Here is a 23950-nt window from a genome sequence, read left to right on the forward strand (position 1 = left end):
TTCTTAGAGAGCTGAGTAACTTCCAATATTAGAAAGAAATGGAAAAAGGAGTGTGTGATGAGGAAGAGCTACATTGCCTGTTTATATGTATTTCTGGGATACTGGCAATAAAATGTACTGAAAAAAAGCTAGGGCCTTTGGTCAATGCAACATAATTGTAGTAAGACTAAAATCTGTAAACTAACCAATCAAATATGGCCTTTGTGTTTATGTTCTCTTCAGTTTCAGTTTTTATAAGTTCAGTCTCTTATCTTTTATATTTGTGATGATGTTTAACCTACATGAGTTATATACTGCACAGAAACAGCACTTCCTTTTTTTTTATTTCTGCAACTGATTTATAATTAAGAGCAGTAAGATAATTAAATATGTTTCTGTGTGCTTTCTCTGTATCAAAATTAGTACTGAAATGAAAATCTAGTTTATGTACTATTAATCTTTCTAATGAGATATTCATTAATATTCTAAAGTCATTATCCAACACTTTAACCATTTTGACATCAATTAGATTTATAACCATATAAAGCCTGTGGCATCCTGTACCTTTCATAGTCAATCTTCATCTCAGATTGCATAGCAAATAGGAAACAAGGCTGTAATACCACTGATAGAAGAAGTAGCATACTGAATGCTAATGCATCAAAATTGTGTTTTAATTAAGATAAAGTATTAACATGTTTCTCCTTTTGGAATTGGTAGTGTTAATACACTGACAAATGAAATGTGATAATGGATATCCTTATAGATCATTTAGTGTTTAAAAACAAATAAATGAAAAAGGTATGTAATGATTTTAATGGAATGAAAATATTTGTCACAGGCATTTAATGGGAGGGAATTATAAATGGCAGTGTGAACATGTTGCGGAATATTAGAAGGTCCTCTCCTTAAGGCTCCAAAATATTTCAGTGTCAGCCAAATGCTTATTTTGTTAGTGACTGGCATCATTTCACAAATTCCATATCATCCCCTAAGTTTCCAGACACAGCAGAGAGCATTCATTTTTTGTTGAAGTCCAGCTGTTTTCCACAGAATATGCTGACTATTATGCAAGGTAATAAATAGGGTAAGAAATAACTATTTTTTTTCCCTTAGATAGTGAATTTTATAACATTTTTACTTAACATCTACCTTGATCTAATGATGTCAAAACCCAACTGCAAAAAGAAAGCACCTCAAACTTGAAATATTGTGTGATGGTAATATGGTTACAACATGTACAAGAACTATACTTGCAAATATGCATCACAAAATGAAAATCCAAAAACATTATGTAAATTGAGTCTCCCTAACTCTAATGGGTTAGCCATTTTCTAGCATATATTTGCAAAAATTTGCACTAAATTCACAATGATAACAAAAATACTTTGGTTAAGAACTCATGAATTTCTTCTTTAACAAATATATGATCAATTTAAAACAACTATTAGGAGGATTTGGGGTATATATAATCTTAGTATAAATGCCTTGTATTATGTGGAATTCACTTATCAAACTGTCATTGAGTGAGATGACCAAAGTACATTCTACAAGTCAGTACATAACATAAATGAGATTTCTATTTTTGTATTTCAAGACAGAAATTTTTACCTTCCATAGACATAGTCAGCCAGTTCATCAGCCCTATATGTGGACAGTTAATATAAAACTTACTGACCAGTTAAGCAGGCCTCTAGGCAGTATTCTTCTAATTATCCACTGGAAATTTTAAATGAAATGTCATGATTGGCCTAGCAAAGGATTTCTGTATCTGATTCAGTGCTAGTATTCTTTCTTGCTAATATACGTGCAACATAAAAAATACTTAATAAAAATGAAGGTTGCTTCTAATACAAATGACTTGCTGTGTCTGACAGTTGCTAAAGGGAGGTCACGTATCTGTCCGTTTGACAGAAGTAAAAGTCAGGTCACAGTAAGAGCTCATGAAATTCCACCCTTCTTTTATTTGGCATTGGATACTTTCTAGATATTTATAAGATTAAATCTATAAACTTTCATTTCATTCTTGTTCACATCATGTCTCATAATGGCATTTACAGTAGCTAAAAGGTCACTGGATTTCTTTTCATGTTTTGGAGAGAAAAAGTGTAGAATTATTAGGAAATGTATTTCTAAGGAAGAAAAAATAAGAACTATCTAGAGTATAAATAACAAACAAACAATGCCAGCGACCTTTTGGGGATATTTTCCACACATTATTCTAAAACAATATAGGTTGCTTTGAAATAAAAGCCTTCTATTTATTTCCATGGAAACTACAACAGATACTAAGTGTACCACTGTTTGATAGAGCAAATCCTCAGCTATAAAACACTATTTTTCAACATAGTCACCACCACTAGCTATGCATTTTCACCAGCAATGAAAAAGAGTCTGTATGCCATGCTTGTAAAAGTGAACACCACTGTTCACTTTCACCACTGCTGAAACACAGTACCCACCACCTCACATCCACTGTTTGGTCTCCATGAATGTTCAGCAAGTGTTTATGCTTGTCAATGGGTACAATTCTTTCTGTGTGGAGGAATTTATTTATACTCCTTTGCTTCATACACACTTCCATATTAGACTCCATTTTGTCGAATCACAGAATCATAGAATGGCCTGGGTTGAAAAGGACCTCAAGGATTGTCTAGTTTCAATCCCCCTGCTGAGTGCAGGGTCACCAACCACTAGACCAGGCTGCCCAGAGCCACATTCAGCCTGGCCTTGAAGGCCTCTAGGGATGGGGCATCCACAACCTCCTTGGACAACCTGTTCCAGTGTGTCACCACCCTCTGAGTGAAAAACTTCCTTCTAATATCTAACCTATATCTGCCCTGTCTCAGTTTAAAATCATTCCCCCTTGTCCTATCGCTATCCACCCTCGTAAATAATCGTTCCCTCTCCTGTTTATACGCTTCCTTTGAGTATTGGAAGGCCACAATGAGGTCTCCCTGGAGCCTTCCCTTCTCCAAGCTAAACAAGCCCAGTTCCCTGAACCTTTCTTTGTAGGAGAGGTGCTCCAGCCCTCTGATCATCTTTGTGGCCCTCCTCTGGACTCGTTCCAAGAGCTCTGCATCCTTCTTGTACTGAGAGCCCTAGGGCTGGACACAGTACTCTAGATGGGGCCTCACAAGAGCTGAGTAGAGGGGGACAATCACCTCCCTCTCCCTGCTGGCCACTCCTCTTTTAATGCAGCCCAGAACATAGTTGGCCTTCTGGCCAACACTGCTGGCTTATATCCAGCTTCTCTTCCACCAGGACCCCCAAGTCCTTCTCCAAAGGGCTGCTCTCAAGGAGTTCTTCCTCCAGTCTGTATAAATACCTGAGATTGCCCCAGCCCAAGTGCAGCACCCTGCATTTGGCCTTGTTGAACCTCATTAGGTTCACATGGGCCCACTTCTCTGGCCTGTCCAGGTCCCTCTGGATGACTTCCCTTCTTTCCAGTGTATCAACTGCACTGCTCAGCTTGGTGTCATCTGCAAACTTGCTGAGGGTGCACTCAATTCCATTGTCTATGTCACTGATAAAGATGTTGAAGAGCACCGGTCCTAAGACTGAGCCTTGGGGGACAACACTTGTGACTGGCCTCCACCGTGACATAGAACCACTGATCACAACCTTTTGGCTGTAACCAGCCAACCAGTTCTTAATCCACCTAACAGTCCATCCTTCAAATCCACACCTCTCCAATTTGGAGAGATGGATGTGGTGAGGGACCATGTTAAAGGCTTTGGAGAAGTTCAGGTAGATGACATCCGTCATCCTTCTCCCATCCACCAATGCTGTCAGTGTATGATAGAAGACCACCAGATTGGTCAGGCAAGACCTCTGCTGGTCTCAAACTCAGACTGCCCCTCTGCTGCCTTCTGTCTCATGGCAACAGAATGCAACTGAATATTGGTGGGAAGGTTCAGTCTCTACTGCTATATCACCAGCATCTGCCTCTGATGTCATGGACCAACATAATAAAATAGGAGGCATTATTTTTGGAGCAGCTCTTCAGTATTACCAAGATTAGTTTAGAGAAGTAATAAAAGGAGTATCAATACAAACAAATATTTTCATCAGCCCTTCAGTTTTATACTTCAGTCTGTGTTTATAAATCTTTTTATTCAAAAAAGTCTTAGACTTATGCTTATACATTGCTTAACGTCTTTTCTGTAGTTGTTTAAAAGATCAAATTTTTTAATTACTACATATTTGTATGTGTGTGCATCTATTTTTATGAATGTCTGTACACACGCGTATATGCATTTTTTTTTGCTTGGCAAGTGGAATTCCTGTAGTGAAATTTGTTAGAGATTCACGGCTATCACTTAAGGCATTTGAGCATGTAAGGGCCTGATGATCTAATGATGCCTCATACTTCCATCACACTGCATCTGTATCATTCATTATATGCTGCAGATATTATAGGGTGCAGCAATACAAATTTATCAGCAGTTTATTGCATTTTATTTTCATTTGTCCAGTGACAATTATATCTGAATTTTACTTGAAATCCAGCCTGACTTAAATATTTAGCTTAGCAGAAATGAACCTTTTTCTCTTGTATATACAGATTGAGATGGTTAGTTAAATATATGGCTATGAGGGACACAGAGTGGTACTTTAAAATTTGCTCCTTAGTATTCATAGAATTTTATTTATGGTAACTTCCCAAGCCACAGCCTGTCACTGTTACATGTGCTATTAACAGACTATTTCAGCATGCTAGTCTTGGAAGATAATGACTCCTAAGGTTATGTATTCATTCTGTCGTATGCAAATAATTTGTGCAATTCCTATTCATATTCTTGGGAGCTAGTCATACAAATTCTTATTGAATTAAGCATAAGGAAAGGAAAGCATAAATGAGAATAATGTTGGAGGCACTAAAAGCCTTTGTTATAAAGAAGTAAAAGTCATATTTTGGTATCAAGTGGCCAGTTAGTTAATTTAGTAATGGCTCAGTTCATGCACACATAAAATAGTCATGATTTTCATCAGCATTTCATCTTGGATCCAAGACTACAGGATTATTAAATACAGAATTAAAATATGAGGGCTGCTCTGAAAGTAATGCCTCGTATTTTACAAGGTCTGTCCTGGAAGCAATGCCTCCTAATTTATTATGCTGGCCCACGGTGTCAGAGGTGGTGGGTGGTGCATTTCAGCAGTGGCAACAATGACATGAAATACAATTCATGTTCTGGATGACCATGTACAGCTGTCACACTATGAAATGAAGAGCGTCTTGATCAGCTCATCTGCATGCATCAGATTATGACCAGGGAATTGTGTATGGAGCTGAATATCAGCTTCAGTATGCTGCTAACAATGGTGTCAATGTTGGAATATTGCAAAGTTTGCACTAGGTGGGTCCTATGAATGCTCACACAGGAACAGAACGAATACTGTCTGCAAGTTTATCAAAACCTATTAAGCCAATACGAAGCTAAAAGTGACAGTTTCCTGGATTGTATCATTACCGGTGATGAGACATGGTGCCACCACTAAGAGTCAGAGCCAAAATGGCAGTCCATGCAGTGGTAACGTGAATTCGCTGTTGAATAAGCAGTTCAAGATGCAGCCCTCAGCGGGTAAAGTGATGTGCACTGTCTTTCGGGATAAGAAAGGGGGTGATCCTGCTGGGTTTCCTGGAACCCAGCTAAACAAACAACTCTGAACAATACATGAAGATGCTGACAAAGCAGAAGACTCAAACTTCCAGAGTCAGGACAGAGAAGACGACAAACTTTCCCTTGCAACACAGTAATGTCAGGCCCCATATCAGCTTGAAGACCATGGAGCACATTGCCAAGCTTGGCTGGACTGTCCTACCATTCTCACTGTATACTCTGGATTTGGTGCCTTCTCACTTCCATCTTTTTAGGCCTATGAAAAATGGACTGTGTGGGTAACATTTTCCTAGCAATGATGCTGTCATAGCAGCTGTGAAACTAGGTCACCTTCACTGGTGCAAATTTTTATGAGTGTGGCATGCAGGCTCCTGTTCATTGCTGGTGAAAATGCATAGCTTATGATAGTGACTATGCTGAAAAATAGTGTTTTGTAGCTGCAAATTTGCTCTATCAAATAGTGTTATTGCACTATTTGTATTGTATCTTTTGTAGTTTCCATGGAAATAAACAGGAGGCATTGCTTTCAGAGCAACCTACACATTATGAACCTTACTGTTGCTATAACTTTACAAAATGAGGAAGATAAAGATGTAGTTCTCTAGGTTGTCACATTTACATTTTATTACTACAGAAATAAAGGAAAAAAGTTCTTAAAAAAAAACATTTAGCTGTATTATCTATTTTATCAGTAGCTATCATATTGTAAGACTAAATTCTATTAATTGTCAGTTAAGAACTAATATTCATATCTTGATAGAGGTATGTATTTCAGTAAGTGCAGTCATTAAACATGCAGCAGTAATGTTCATTTCTTTTGTTTAAGATTGAAGCATCACAAGTTTCTAACTAATATTAAATTCCAGCATTTCCTATTACAGATAAACACAGATGACATTTGATGGACAAGGTATGTTCAGATGAAAACAAACAAAGCACAATGAATGCTTCTTTGCCAAAGGCTACAGTTCTGCAGTGAAAAAAAGATGAAAGTTCAAATCTTTTATGAGCAGATAACAGCGCGCCCAGACATTCAGCAATCATAAAGATCATTCTGTAGTGAGCACTGTAGTAGTATAAAATGCGATGACATAAAGAGACTGAAGCATGAGATGTACATTAGATTACTAAGTCCATCAGGTTAAAGTAAATTCTACATTTTTTCCTTCAGCAATTCCTGTGGCACCTTGCCAATCATCTGATATCCCCCCGAGGTATCAGACACCGCTCAAAACATTTATCTTTTGTTTTCCAGATAGGTATGTATGTATAACCTTCCTTCTGTTTAAAACAAGGATGTGTGAGAGTGTAACAGACACATTTATTTGCTGTAGGAACACCTGGTTTCCTACAAGCTGAAACTAGACTGTCAAATAGGCATTACTGCATCTGTTTTATTACCCAGTGTACTGCTATTACTCAGCCAGTGGTGGAAAAACTCAGAAACAAAGCCCAGATATTTTGACTTTAGAAAGAAGGGAAAGAGTCCTTCTGCTTTTCAGGAAGAGTAGGATAGATGCACAGTCATTGAAAGTCATTAAAAGAGCAGTACAGTTATTTCCTGCCATTCAGAACATCTTTCATGCTCTGGAGCATGTTCTGCGTGAGTGAATGAGTATGGACAGAGACCACTCATCCACTGTCTGTGGAACCTGACATGAAGAGCTGATGAACTAACAATTTAAACACATACTCTGTATATTTTTCAACGTAGTAAACAGAACGCTGCCATTTCAGCTCAGAGCAGAGGAGCTGAGGGGAGACCTCATGGTGGCTGCAGCTCCCCACAGGGAGCAGAGGGGCAGCACTGAGCTCTGCTCTCTGGAGCAGCGACAGGGCCCGAGGAACGGTATGGAGCAGTGTCAGGGGAGGGGCAGCTGGGGGTTAGGGAAAGGTGCTGCACCAGAGGGTGGTGGGCATGGAACAGGCTGCCCAGGGCAGTGGTTGCTGCCCCAAGCTTCTAGAGTTCAAGAAGCATTCAGACAACATTCTCAGTCATACGTTCTGATTTTTGGGGATTCCCACGTACATGGGATGTTCTACAATTCTTAAGTATTCTTCTTTGATCCATTGTTGAATACTGTGTTATGCTGTCTGTAACAAGAGAGTCAAACTACTTGCTTCCTGTGGGAAACTATCTACGTGACAACAGGCACGTTTACTTGGACCTGCTGGACTCTTGAGTTGTCCTTGATGCCTTGAAACAAGTAACTTGCAAGAACAGCAGAAAGCAAAGCACTGGGAAAAGCAGGAACTTTGAAACAGCAAGAGCATACAGAGACTTGCTTAAGCCAACCAATCAAATAACGCCATGTTGCAGCACGCTTTTCACAAATGCGTAAAAGTCTGATTGTTCTATCAATAAACGAATCACTTGCCTAACCATATTGGTATTGTCTCGTGATCTCCGGCGTGCGTGCTGCGACAGCTTCCTGTTTATTTGTATTCAGTAAACAAAAAAATAATTGTTGTGTCTGTGAAGAAAGAACAAATCCTTTAGGTCAGGAAATTTTCAAAGAAGCTTGACATCATGACATCTAGAACTGAAAAGATGTATGAATTTTATCAGGAATTTGGAGAAAGATATTCTTTAATTAAAAAAATCTGGCTTTACCTATTTGTTAATTTTAATAGAAAATTATGATAGATAATAACTACCTCATTAATGCCAACAGTGCAAATAGGGCTCCAAACGTTTTAATATAATATCAAGTAGGTGATGTGAAGAGCATTTATATCAGCACAACTCTTAACAATGGGGCAAATCTAGTGTTGAGAAACAGTACCAATTTTCCTCTCATTAATGCAATATCAGTGACTAATACTTTTAGACAAATTCAATTATCTGTTTGACACTGAACGCCACTGAAAGCACACATTGAGAATTAGAGCTGGAAATCTGGAAAAAAAAATCTGAGTCCTCTTTTATAACTAAAAAGGAAAGTAATAACTCTTTACACAACTATTAATATAGCAATAAGTTACCTGAAAGCCAATAAGAGCAATAGCTGAGGATAAAATGCATTTGTAATGTGCACTAGAGAGACAGGGGTCTTAGCCCCTCTTCTGAAAAAGCTTGGTAATACCTTTTAACCCTGATAGCATAAGATTTGAAATTCATGGTGCTGTTTATTACCATTTTAGGTCAGATGTGAAATAAGCTTGATAGCATTTTAGTTCCTACAGGGAAAAGGCTGGTTGCAGTGTTGTCAATTTTAGTTACCTTTTAATTCTTGCTTGTACAAAGACCTTTGTGAGGAAAGATGATTACATTTCTAAATTTTAGTGTTTTAAAACACATTCTCTTTGTATTTTTAAAATAATTTTTGGACTCGGAAATTGAGGTTGTTTACCGAATTTATATGGTTAATATAAATAATATTGGTATATATGGACTAGCAGCTTTGAGATAGGTATTTACAGTACTGTATAAATCTGCAGTTGTTTAAAAAACTGCAATTGGATTCTGCAAAAATTTTATTGGAAAGTAATATTACTTCTTTAACTATATAAGAAGATATCGCTTTTCCAGTGAGCTTTCTTCAGTTTATTACAACTTGAGAGTGAATGTAAAACATTACTAGCTCCAAAGACACCATGTGATCATGAATAATACTTCCATAATGCTAACCAAGCAAGCAAAAAATGGAAATGACCTCAGCATCTAGGGTGTATGGGCATAGCTTATGCCCAGGAGCTTTGAAAATCTGAAGAATGGACATCTATTTAGAGTTTCTGTGAAACAGTTATTGCCATTTTTAATTCTACCACTGCTTTACTGACTCCTTCTCATTTTTTTTCTCCCTTCAAACCCCATTTAACATATGTTTATGTAAAGCAGTGCATTTAGCATCAGGAGCTATACTTTCTTGTCAGTGATATGCCTCCGGTGATCATTGTGCCAGAAACTAAACATTTCTGAGCCTACAGAACTTATCATAAAGTTATGATTTTTTTGTTCATAGCATTTATTACAAAGTTGATTTCCTGTAGATTTCTTATGTGTTTTTCTGGTACAAGAGTTTTATTTATTTTACTTATCTCCCTGCAGCTTAAAGAGTGGCATGAGCATCAGCTGGGATTACATATGAGTCATGCTTACAGAGGTACTTGGAATGGTATGGGGTTGGTATTTCCTAATCTGATGGTGGCTTGCTGTCTTGATTCTGTAGGAATGCTGACCACCTGTTACTGTTTTTCAAGCATAGTTTACCAGCACCAACTTGAGAAATAATAACTAAACATAGACTTCTCTATCATACATCTCTCTGCAATATTTAGTATAACCGCACCAGTCTGGTGTATTAGGGAAATGTTTCTGTTATACTAACAGAAAAGCATGAAACCACTAATTTCTTCTGCGAGCAGCTCATGGAAAGCAGTGATTATGCTTTCGTGGTCAATTTTTTGAAATTTTCACAAAATCAAGGAGATCTTTCAATGTTTAACAGAGAAAAATGATTGCTTCCAGGAATTTGAGGTCTATCTTCATCTGATATGTAGCAGAAATCTGAACCCTGAATCCAGATTTCAGCCAATTGCTTTCATTTACAAAGGAAAAGAAAACACAGTACAATAAAGGAAAATGAGAACAGTGATTTGTTACCCTCATTTGGATCTGATAAAACAATCCAAAGAAACTACCATCAAAATCAGTATCTTTTAAAGGTATATTCAACAACACCACCACATACTTCAACAGAAACAAAAATATTTTAAAAGCTTTAGAGTGTTCCCGGTATTTCAGCTATTTGGTTTTATGTGTGTTTCAGGAGAGATTTTATGCAGGAGAAGTACTGTTATCTTTTCACTGTATATTTAAAAGCATTTGTCTAGGAAAAAGACAAAAAGTTATTTGGATGAACATTTGCTTTCAAAATACACCACCACCCCATAAACATATAAGTTAGGTTAAAACAAATACTTCAGATGCATGAATATACAGACAGATACATACACACAAATATGCAAGCAATGGAAGTAAACTTAAATCCTATGTAAATTCATTTGTCATTTACTATAATACTGTCATAGAACCTCTGCATGCTTTCTAATTCAACTTAATGATGATATCCTACTGCAGATCCAAAAGATAAACTGACAGAAGGCATACCAAGGAAATCAGTGGGAAACAAAACTGCTGCAAGAAGGAAGATGCTGAAATCAATAATGCTGAGGCTGCAGTGGTCCTGCCCAACCCCAGGCTGATATCCCTTAGGATGGGAAAGTTTGCTTATTCCAGACTAAGCAAGGCATACAAGTACAAATTGAACCTGAAATATGCAATTTTAGGTAGCAAGGGGGAAGAAAGACACTAAGCTTAAATGAGTGAGAATGTAGACAGATATTGCGATGAGCAATCTGCTCACTTCAGTATAAAAATGAAAATAAGTGGGCTAAAGGGAATGTAAGAGAACTTTCTGTGGAAAAGTAAAGCAGAGAGCTTATTGTTTTATGATGTGTGCTACCTGTGAAAACAATGCAATACTGGTCTATTCAGAACCCGTCCTGTGGTCATTTCAGTCACTTAGTTATTCGTAAGTTCCTGGAGGAAAAAACAAATGACAGAACCTTACATGCACTGGAAACGTTAACATGCATGAGAAGTCAGACCAATACGTCTAATAATATTTATGCATTAGTAAGGCTGTGCAGTTCCACTGCTAAGGGAAATATAAGCAGTCAGATTTATAATATGTAGGTTTAAAGAACACTTGAAAGAGCCTGATACTCTTTGAAAAAAAAAAAATAGCCATCTGCAATTTGTGACCTGCCCATCACTATTTAACTTTTGAGCAGAGTCAGAACAGTTGTTTTTTTTTTTATTTTTATTTTTCCTGGTGAGTAAAGGTAGTGATTAAAAAGCCATTTTGAATACTAGTGTGGAGAACATTGTGCCACTAGAATTGTCATGATATATGTATGTCGTGCAGTGCAAGGTAGGGATTGCTGTCAGAATGACAGTGGAACTGAAGCCTAAATTATACTCTTCATTATTTTCATAGTTCAGATAAGACAATTTTATCAGGAGAAAATTTGATGAAATAAAGGGCAGTAACACCAACTTGTTCTGATGGAAGTTATCTTCAAACACTCCGAATTTGGAAAATATTCCAAATAAAGCAATGGAAACTTACACTAAACTATTCTTGCCTATTCCTTCAAAAGCTTATTGGGATTGAGGATGATGTCAAAATAGCCTGGTTACACAGAATAGGTACCTGGTCTTGATTAGTCTTTGAGATTTGATTTCAAGCTATAGTATGATTCTTCCAGTTAACTATTTATAAATGTGTTTGGTTTTTTTTTTACATGAGCTCTTTACATGCAGAAATACAAATACATTCATATAAGTTGCTCTGTCAAATCTTTCTAAACTTAGAATTTATCAGAGCAGAGAAAATTTTATCTGTCAGAGGAAAGGAGCTATATAAAGGGAATAATTTGCAGGAAAACAAGCTAGTTTCTTGAAGGAATTTCACAAATCGAACAAAACTCTGGAGAGGAAGGGTAAACTTGAACTTTTTCTTAGAAGCTTAGCAGTTCTTTGTTGAAAGTACATATGAGGGAGGTAGATCAAGGGAATTCTGTTCACATTTACACCAGCTCTTCAGAATCTGTTGTTTTTATTAAAGTTAAATGCAATAGCCTACTGACAAAATAACAAATCCTTTTTGGTTCTGCTGTACAACTTTGGGGCCCTTGGGACCTTCTTTCAGTGCAATGAACACTGTAAGTGGCTATAAATCTTTTACTTGACATCTGTTTTAATATTTTCCTTCTTTTAGTACAAAGTTTAATTTAAAATTTCTAAACTGGGAGTATTTACTAGTCTTTGAGCATATACAAACAAGTATATAAGTGAAAGAATTTAAAAAAAGAGAGGAGAGGGAGAGGCAATACAGTGGTAACAAATATTATTTGTATAGTACACTATATATAGAGAGAGGAGAAGAAAAGAGAATAGGATACAACTGCAGCCAAGCTTATAAACCTAATATTAATTCAAAAGGGTAAAAGGCATTAGCTACTGTTCTTACAAATCAAAAATATTAAGGAGGCTCCAAACAAGTAGAAGAGAGCCTGCTTTCTCACGCTATGTGCACAGTGCCACACTAAGTGAACTCAGAACATACTATCGGCCGCAGGCAGTACTGGTGTCCACTGAATCCCGCCAGCCTGTTTCTGTATAGAGATCAGTGCACATGAAAATGTTTTTTGTCCTTGCAATATAAAATTTTTCCTTCAGGCGACTAGGAAGAAAATGCTCTCTGTCCTCCAACAATAAGAAAATAGCCTCAAGGCCAAAATGTCACCTTTAGCCTTTTTAAACTTTCTATGAGCACTTAAAAACTATAATAGGTTTTATTTGTAGCCAAGTCATTTGACATGATGCAGTAGCACTGAAACTAGAACTCCAGGATATTCTATCAATGCTGGGCACAAAGTCAGGAGTTCAAAAAGTCACTGTTACTACTGGATATGAAGGCAGATGGATAGAATATATATTTTAAAATATATTTACATATAAACTTGTGCATACATACATGTATGTACATAGATAGTATCAAATAAAAATAGTCCAGTGAAAGATACTGAGATTCACTTACTGACAGGAAAAGAAGAATGTGATTCTAAAACATGGATCAATATAAAAAAAATACAAGCATTTTTTTCTCCTATATGAAGTGGGCTGACCCAGATGTCAAGTTCAGAGGCTCTCCTCTTGATAATCACCAGGAGATTAGCTGATTTTTTTTAGTGCAAATGTCACAGTATACCAGAATTTGAGATAGTTTCTCTACAGTCTACTTTTATAATCTGCAATGGAAAGTAGCTCTGTATTAATTCTACATTTCCATGTTCTCATAGAAAGGGAACACGTGAGCCTTGTGGAACTCCTGGAGAAAGGTGGAGGTTTGCCCTTTTTGGAAGAAATTGAATAAGCTCACCACCCAGTGGTTCAGGATAGATGACCTTACTTGCTCTAGTAGCTGATGCCAGGAACCCACTCATTGCAGTAGCTGGCACCACAGGGCCTACACACCTGGCATGACTCCAGGAGGTGGCATCAGCCTTCTCTCACACACACAGCAGCTGGCACATAGTCCTTGTAGCAGATAGACACCCAGGAGAGAGTACACAAAGAGTTCAGAAAAGATTTTCTGAGAAAATATAAGATGGTACAGGCTGTGGTGGTCAGCCACAGGGCTCAGTTTACACAGGCACACTGACAAGCCCTGTTTTATATGTGATCAGCCATCTTCTATCTTTTTTTTTTTTTTTTAAACCATTCCCCTTCTTTATTCCTCATGCTCTCCCTTTCCCCTGCACACAAATAGATTTGCTGAGCTCTGCAGTTACTGCACCAACCTAGTCTGGTCCACCTCCAGTTAATTATCAGCTGCAAAGGTCATCCTTTCTGGAAATGGTGCCTGTAGCTTGTTAGCCAATGAGCAAGTCTGTAAGGTTGTTTTTTTTAAAAACTTTTGGTTAGCCCTGAAGTCATCAGGCAGCTGGATTTGATGATCTTTGTAGGCCCCTTCCAACTGTTCCATTCCATTTTGTATTCTATATGAAATATTTACAATACATTCAAAAAATTAATTATAAAAATGACCCGTCTGCTGGGCAATGAATTACTCTGTATTGCATGAGCGGATTTAACATTATAGTGTGGCATTTGCCTTACAGAGCAGATAAACAGGTTAAAATAGTGCACTTTTGAGGCAACATTTTATTCACAATGGTCACAGCTCAAGAAATCATGTGTGTTTGTACATGAATGTGGGGTCTTTTAATCCTGGAATGTAAAAATCTGAGAAATAAAATATGAGTCATTAGGTGGGAAAAGGGGACATGAGCAGTACAATAACATGATATTAAGGTTTGTTTGGCTATTTCAATTTTAACTTTACAAATTAATACTCAGTGATTGAAGAAAAAAATTCCTCATCTTCCTTGCCTAATCCTAAAAAAATAATAATAATAATAATAATCATCCTGCCCTCCCAGATTAGAAAATGATTACAAAAGATGAGGACAATATGGATAAAAGGGAACACAGGTCTTTCAGGACAGTCTGTTCACTGGGTTAAGAGAAAGAGCGCCAACATGATGAAATTAAATTGTTTTCTTTTTTAAAAAATATTGGCATTAGCTATGAAAAACAGAATTCTAGAATGAACATTGAAGATTTAATTATTAGTTCATTTTTCTTAAGAATAGCATTATAGTCTTGCTCTAGGGACTATGGTGAATCTGAAAGAAAAAGGAAAAATGTTAGGGCTTTCAGCTTATCAACGCTTCATGCTCTTTATTTATTTTATGTGTAAGTCTGTGGCTTCCTGCCACACAGAAAAAGAAATGCAGTAGCTATCAGTAGCTCAAGGGCTGTCAGACTGCACACCATCTATTGCAGGGCAGTCAAAGTGACAAGAAAGCCATAGCCTACCAGAGGGTGAAAGGAAAAAGACTGTAAGAAAAGAGTGAATTAAAGAACGTATAAGAAAAAAAAAATGGTTGAGGGATTAATATAAGTTCAGCAATGACAAATGAAATCAAGAGGCCAAGTATTTCACTACCAAAAAATGAAAGAGGAGCAACACAGTCAAACTTAGCTGTTAGTAGCCAAGAGACTTGGTGCTACTGAAAAAATCTGAAAGCAAACACTCATTTGATTTGGCCACTGGATGGCCAGCACTGTTTAAGAGGGCCAGACAAATGTAGTGTGCAGACACAAACATGAAAAACAAGCTAAAAGGAATCATGTGAAGCATCATTATTTCCTAGAACTGGTTATATTGGTCAAGTAGAGCCAGTAGTTGCCTCTAGCAGCAAAAACATTTAAGGGAACAAACCCTTTAGTGAAATTACATCAGTGGTGGTTCAATTACATGAACATTTTCAAGACTGCCTGTGGTAGCAAAAACTACAATGCATATGCCTCTAGTTCCAGCCAGATATTACCAGTATATATTAAAAAAAAAAAACCAACAGAAAAGTGTGAAAAAGAAAAAAAAAGTTGTCTTATAAGTCCTATAAAATGAAATGAGAATCATGAGAATTATTCCCAGAAATCAATTATTCTGTATTTCACATCTATATTTACTGGTGTTTGTGAGTGATTGTGTCTGTTTTCTTTTTTCAAAAGCCACTGTGACATTAGTGACAAAAATATAGTGGCAGAAATGAAGTTAAGAGGTCAAGTATGTGAGTTTACTATCAAAAAGTCCAGCAGCAAGGAGGATAACAAAAAAAACAGCAATTAGAAATCAAGAGATTTCATGCCAGTGAAAAACACCTGGGAAGCAACCTACCTTTGGCATTACTGACTCTGGAAACGCTCTCTCTTAAGTAAGTTCCACGTTCTCTTGGGGAGCAATAGAAGGTGATGATACTGCCTTCTACCAGGATACAAACATGCTCATAAAGGTATTTGTCAAGACGTACTTCAGAAGGACAAGTAGCTTACACTTTCCAAAGATCACTGAAGTCTCCAAAAGGAAATCTTACTCCTTCAGCTGCTAAATAAGAGTGAGGAGGAGTGGACTCTCAGTCTGCCCCTTCCAATTAACCAAGTGCATTTCTTGCACCTGTGCTCCCTGAATTAGCCCTGCCTTCTCACCCGGTACTCAATCACTGCTTCAGGCTGTGACCTAGTAATCCCCATACATCTCTTATAAGCACAGTCATAATTAATGCTTAGGGGTCTATCAGTGATGTTGGAGTCAGATCAATTTGGATTGAATTAAATCATTTAGCTTTTTGCAACACACTAGAAAGTAAAGCAAAACAAAAGATATTGTCAAACACTGCACCACATTTTTGTAGTTGAGTGTGAGAAATTGCCCTTTATTTTTGAACATATGTTTTTTTTTTTCCTATATGCTCTATCGTCGCCATTCTATTTTACTGTCCTTCAAATTCAATGTACAGGTTTTTGAATTATTTTAGACTGTAGACATAATTTTTCACTTTCCCAAATAGGCTGCTTCACTGACAATCATTACAATAATTTTTGAGTTGTAATCGCAATTCATGAAATTAGAAAAAAAACCAAAACACTTTCTTTTTCATCTCATGTTTATACTTTGCCTTCAACAGATGCAAACTAACCAGATGCAACAGCTTCTTTTATGACCACATTTGTCAAGTCATAGCTACAACTAAAGTGTTCTTTGAATTGTTTCTCTTCATCAAGTCTTTGTTTTTATTCTTTGTGAGTGAATAACTACCGTAGGCCATTCTGCTTTCCTGTCCAATTCTATGGTTTGGACAATTAAGATAAGTAAACATGAAAGAGAATTGCTTGAAAAAAGATCACAAATAATTATTTTGACAAGGAAATTGGAAGCAAAAGAGGCTCTATCTTTAATCAAAATTGTCAGTTTGATGCACAAGGAGAAAGACAATACATCAGTGCTGCAATAATGACCTTAAAATTTCTTTCTTTGAACTGTGAGAACTTTGCAAAATTTTTGAATCCTCCTCGAATACTCTCTCTAGATTCCATGCTGAGGAGAAACATAAAAAATAAATAACATCTTGTTAATTTACTGTATTGTCAAACCTTGTTAAAGTAAACACATACATTAAAAATATTACCTCTTTTTTGATGCTGTGAACATTTTATTTCTCTTTCCTCCTTTCTTTAGAGAAGATTGATATCCAGTAAAAAAAAACTGGATTAAAATATTAAAGATTGATGTAGAATTTAAACAAAGCAATTAGTAAATGCCAGGAAGAGAAGTTCAGGGATTGGATAATTGATGAGAAGAATTGGTAAGACTTACAATTTATATGCAGAGCCATAATATGTAAATGCAATAACCAAGGGTAAACTAAGAATAATAATTGCAAACATTTTCTTCCACTTGTGTTTTGTTGTTGTTTTTTGTTTGTTTGTTTGTTTCTGGTTAGAATGCTGAATACTAAAGCAGTTTTTATGTAGAGAATATTTTCCAAATTCTACATTTTTTTTCCATGCATTGACATACATAATATGATAATATTTGTTGCTATGAAAGGCAAAAGAAAACTTTTTTTTGTTACATTAATAAATTGTGTTTCACAACTTATGAAGCAGAGTATGGGAAAATCACCTCAAACTTGTCTTTGCTATCAATACATCTGAGTGCTTTACACATTTTTACATGAGATAAATGAGTTTAAATATGATTTTTTTCCCTCCTCCTTTGTGATCTTGACAATTGGCAAATATTAATCAGTAATCAGTTAAATTCATTTCCACTTCATGTCAGTTCATTCTATTAAAGGAAGTGCTTTTAATCAGAAATTGTATCAGAGATTCTATCGCTGGTGCTGTTAACATGCCTTATGAGCTTATAACATTCTGCAGACTGTTCTAAATAATCCTGGGTTCTGAAAAAGCAATTCTGATGACATGCAGCCTGGACAGAATCCCAATGAAATGAGTTGTAGTAATTCTGCTGACTCAAGGAGCTATATCGTTGCTGGAGACTGTAAGCTGAAATTGCAAAATTTCTTTGTTTTGGCTCCTTTATGGAAACACATGAGAATATCTTTATGAATGTCAGCAGAACTGGGCTAATGGTCCCCAGGCTGGGAAATCCAGACCAATGGAATGTGGATCACATCAAAACCAGGAAAAATTGTGTGGAAGTAGTGTTGCCAATCACCATATATAATAGCTAACAAGCAAATATACAGGCCAAAACAAGACAATTTATCTGAAACTACAAAGTAATCCTCACAAATATGTAAAGCTTTAAAAATCAGACATAAAATACATCCTGCCCAAAATTTATGGGCCTTGAAATTACATCCAAATAAAACCACAAAGTAAAAGCTAAAATGAAAATTTAAACTCATCTCACTGAAAACAAAGAATACAGAATTCAAGACCAAAAAGGAGTGCTGCACATAGATGTGAATGCCAAACTTTTAGATTTTTAGTTCATGTGGTGAACTGACAACTAGACAGAGGGCAGTATTCCGAGCAGCTGCAGGTGGGGAGAATAACTATGAAATACTACTAATAAAATTTGTCTTGCTAAGTTATTAAGAAGTGACTTCAAGCAGTATCTCAGTTTCAGCAGAACCAAGTCTAGTTAATAGAAGAAATAATAGCTTTAAGCCACCACTGTTCTTTGATTCTCAAGAAATGTCATATAAAATTTGGAGCAATCTGGAGTACATCCCTACTTCTAGAGTTCAGCAACCCAAAAAAAACAGAACTGTATTTCTCACTAAGATTTAAAGAATAAACTTATCACTACTTGTCACTCCTTTTGTGTCCCCGAAATTCTAAGCGGTGGTCAGGGGAGCAAAATCCCTCCCAGTGCAAGAGTGGAGCAAGTCCAAGACCACCTCATGAGGCTGAATGTGTATAAGTATCTGGGTCAGATGACATGCATCCCAGGAACTGGGATGATATGTTTCCCAACCATGTCAGGACCTGGACATCCTTGAAAAGTGGGTATGTGACAATCTAACGATGTTTAACAAGGCCAAGTGCAAGGTATTGATCTTGGGTCAGGGCAATCCAAGATATGAGTACACACTGGGAGAACTCATTGAGAGCAGCCCTGCAGAGAAGAACTTGGGGGTTCTGGTGGATGTAAAGCTGAACATGGGCGAGCAGTTGCATTTTCAGCCTGGAAGGACAACAGTATCGTGGGCTGCATCAAAAGAGGGGTGGCCAGCAGGGGGAGGAATGTGATTGTCCCCCTTTACTCTGCCCCTGTAAGGCCCTATCTGGAGTACTGTGTCCAGGTCTGGTGCCCCCAGTACAGGAGGGATGTGGAGCTGATGGATTGAGTCCAGAGAAGGGCTATGAAGATGATCAAAGAGCTGGAGCACCTCTCCTATGAAGACAAGTTGAGGGAGTTGAGCTTGTTTAGCTTGGTGAAGAGAAGACTCCAGGGAGACCTCATTGCAGCCTTCCAGTACTTAAATGGAGCTTACAACCAGAAGGGCAACTGACTTTTACATGGTCTGATAGTGATAGGACAGGGGGAATGGCTTTAAACTAAAGGATGGGAGATTTAGATTAAATATTAGGAAGAATTTTCTACTCGGAGGGTGGTGAGGCACACTGATACAGGCTGCCCAGAGAAGCTGTGGCTACATCATCTCTGGAGGCATTCACAGCCACACTGCATGGGCTCCTGTGCAACCTCATCTAACCATGCCAGGCAGGTTGGAACTAAATGATCTTTAAGGTCCTCTCCAACCCAAGCCATTCTATGATTCTATGAATCTATGCTTCTACTCTGCATCTTATTGTTGTCATTAGAATTCATTTAATCATAGAATCATAGAGTGGCTTGGGTTGGTTGGGACCTCAAGGATCATCAAGCTCCAACCCTCCTGCTGCAGGCAGGGCCGCCAACCTCCACAGCTAATACTAGACCAGGCTGCCCAGGGCTCCATCCCACCTGGCCTTGAACACCTCCAGGGACGGGGCATCCACAACCTCTCTGGGCAGCCTGTTCCAGTACCTCACCACTCTGTTGGTAAAGAGCTTCCCCCTGATATCCAACCTAAATCTTCCCTCCTTCAACTTAAAACCATTTCCCCTTGTCCTGCCATTATCAACCCTTTCAAAGAGTTGATTCCCCTCCTGTTTGTAGGCTCCCTTTAGGTACTGGAAGGCTGCAATGAGGTCACCCTGCTGCCTTCTCTTCTCCAAGCTGAACAAGCCCAGCTCTCTCAGCCTGTCTTCATAGGGGAGGTACTCCAGCCCTCTGATCATCTCTGTGGCCCTCCTCCGGACCCTCTCTAACAGCTCCCTGTCTTTCTTGTACTGGGGGCCCCAGACCTGGATGCAGTACTCCAGAAGCTACAGACACTCCCTGCTGGCCACCCCAGTAACAAGAAGCAACTGATCTCATAGTTAATATTTAAATACTCATGTGATAATACACTAATACTTGGGCTGTAGCAAATCTGCCGTTTCTCTTTCCACTTTGATAAACTTAATACCACTACAAGAGTTACTTTTTGCTCTCTACATCTTTCATACTCTGTCTCCCTTTTAAAAGTTGGGTGAATCTTCACTTTCAAGTTGTACAAAATCAAGGTATGAAACCTGTGGAAAGTATTAATTACTACATATATATATGTAAGTTTTGACAGACAGTCACTTCTTGCTTTTCAAATACCAGTAGGACCAATCTCATTCTACTTTTTGTGTCTAAAAAGCCTCAAATGATAAATTTTTGAAATTATGAAATCTGTATAATGATTACATAATTCTTAGTGTTTCTGATTTACTCCAAATTAATCATTTCCCACGTGAAAGCTCAAATGAACATGCATCTTTGGGCAGTCCCATGAAACTGTAAATATTTCCCATAAGAGTTGTAGAACAAACCTTCTCCATGAAAAACTATTCCATAATGTTTTAATATTTAAATTTGCCAATAAGCCTTCAGCAAATGAAAAAGACATGGTAAAAATTTGGATTATTTCCCTGATTAAAGCATTATTTTCCCTCAAATTCTAACAATATATCACTTCCTAATTTTATTTAGGAAACAAAATAGTGCAGTACTGTTGTAACACCATCACCATCGACATTGTTCTTCAGTGAAAACTTCAAGCTTACTTTGACCATTCTTGGTTGAACTTTAGAAATCATTATGTGGCTCTGCTCCTACCTCTGTAAATATGTTATAAAAGGTTTTGCTTACTATCTTTACAAAAACAGTAATAATCTATATCTAAGCGCTGTATAAATTTTCAAATTAAATAATTATGTTTTCAGAGCATTTAAACAAATAGCTTTAAAGCAAAATCTTACCATGTTTATATGTGTTTTTTCTTTCTGGAGATCTAATCATACTTCAAAAAATATACAAAGAAATCAAATTCAGGTCTCTATTCCTTTATATTAAAATATATTAATATTTTTCCAGATAAATATAGACAATAATTTTCAGATCACTCCTGATAGCTTGTGGGGAAATTAGGAAATTACATGATTTTTTTCATAGCAATTGTCTTGCAAAAATTTAGTATTACTTGCATTAGTCAGGAGAGAATGAAGATTCCTGAGGGAAAAGAAAAGCAAAGACAGCTGGAGTGGAAGACTAGGTTTAATGAGTACTTTATTTCAGCTGCTGTAAAATTTCAGGCAATTACAAATATTTATAACTTCTAATTTTGAGAATGTTATATTAAACTAGAACCACTGTGAACAGTTTTGGGCCCCAAGTCTAGCATAGCTGCAGAACAGCTGCTAGAAAGTTGCCCTAAAGACTATACAGCCCTTCAATCCATGAAACAGTGGAAGTTCCAGTGCTTCTTAGCTAACAGAGGTTTCAACTGAAAAACTTACCATAGGTGTGTCTGTGCATGTGTGTTTATTAACACTTACGTAGCACAGAGGAGGCTTCAGGGAAAAACATTGCACAAAATGGCAGTGTAGGTCACTGATTGTAAAGGTAGTTATTCAGTTGTAATGGAAAAAAACAAAAAGGGATCCCCATTATATTAAAAATGGTACCAGGAAATATTTAGATTGGATATTAGGTATTTTTTCACAGAGAGGGTGGTCAAGCATTGAATAGGGCTGTCCAGGGAAGTGATGGACTGTTTAAAGAGACATGTGAACATGTCTCTAAAGGATATTGTTTAGCAGTAAGGAGTCAGGTCGATGGTAGGATTTGATGATCTTGGGGGTCTTTTCCAACTCAGATGATTCTATGATTATATTCCTTTTTCTCTTATGCAACTCTCTGTGTCTTAGCCTGATTTGCCATACACATATCCCCAACACTTTGGGCATAGCCAGAAAATTCCTCAGCGAGCACTATTGTTCAGGAAAATAAATGCAAGAACTCTGCACTGCATTTGCTGAACCTGATTTTTAAGACCAAAAAACATAGTTGTGCAGGTTCTCCAGTAATAGAATCGTAGTTATACTACTCAGCTCATGGACAAAATCTCAGGACAGGTGATATGTTGCTTTTTGTGTTGAGCCTGAGTTGCCTCACGCCGCCTCTCTAACTGGGTATTACCAGAAAAACCCATCTGTACTCAACATGCTTCCTTTCTTTACATATACTGCCTTTGTGGTATATAGTGGCACTAGACTTGAGATAATCTCTCTGTGCTTATGAAGAGGGAAATAAAGATCAAATATTTAATTAAGAGTTGCAAAGATTGGTGGGTGATGAATCTTACTGTCTCCAAGGTACCAGCCACTCCAGTATGAGAAAAGGAGAGGAAACATTGATCATAGCCAGCCAGATAAGGTGCACTAATTTTTTGGCAGCCTAGAGGCCCAAACAGCTCTTGATGTAGTCTTCCACTCATCTCCCCAGAGCAGGTCCCACTCACCAGATTGCAACCTGCTCTGAAGACAAGGCAAAGGAGAGACACACTTGACTGCTCTACCAAAGCCTGTCATGAGCATTTCAAGAAAGGGCAGTGAGCAACAAAGATATAAGGAATGAAACTCTAATTTCTTTTTCTTTTATGTTCACTAACTAGTGAAATTGAATAGGTTTCTTCATTCTCCACATACATATAACAACCCTGCCTTAAAAAATTATAATCAAAATGTCAGACACTCCAAAATTTGGAAATGCCAGATTAACTTTATCATGAAGTGTGTTTGTCTTAATAGCCTCTGTATTTTGTTCCTAGAATATGCCTCCTTCATGCAGTATCCAGGATACACGCCTAGAAGAACTGCATTAGAGTATGGAACACAACAGCTTGTGGCATCAGCTAACTTTAAGCATGGACTAGTTTAGGTGCATAATGCTCCCATTTGTTTTTTCTGATTGAACTGTGAAAACCACAAGAGAAAAGCATATCACATTCATCTCTTAAAAGCGCAGCCACATACTGGTGGACATGATGGTTCCAGCTATGTGTATCATGGGATATGGCTGTGAAACTTGATCTAAGAAAGGGAAGGGGAATTTCTACTGTGTCCAGTTCTGGGAGTTCTAGATACAGTCCAGTGAAGGGCTACAAAGATAATTAGGGGCCTGGATCATCTCCTATGTAGAGAAAGGGTGAGAGAGCTGGGACTGTTCAGCTTGGAGTAGAGAAGTCTGAGAGGGAATATTATCAATGCTTGTAAATATTTAACAGGCAGTTGTCAAGTGGATAGAGCCAGGCTTTTTTTGGTGGTGCTCAGTGACGGAAAAAGGGGCAATGGGCACAAACTGGAAAAGAGGAAGTTCTATCTGAACATGAGTAAATATTTATTTTGAGGGTGACAGAAACTTGAACAGACTAGGTAAAGAGGTTGTGGAGTGTCCTTTTGTGGAGATTTTCAAAGCCCATCTGGATGCTTTCATGTGAAACCTACTCTAGGGAACATGCTTTAGCAGGGGGCA

Source organism: Numida meleagris, chromosome 2 (genome assembly GCF_002078875.1).
Source record: "Numida meleagris isolate 19003 breed g44 Domestic line chromosome 2, NumMel1.0, whole genome shotgun sequence".
Taxonomy (NCBI): Eukaryota; Metazoa; Chordata; class Aves; order Galliformes; family Numididae; genus Numida; species Numida meleagris.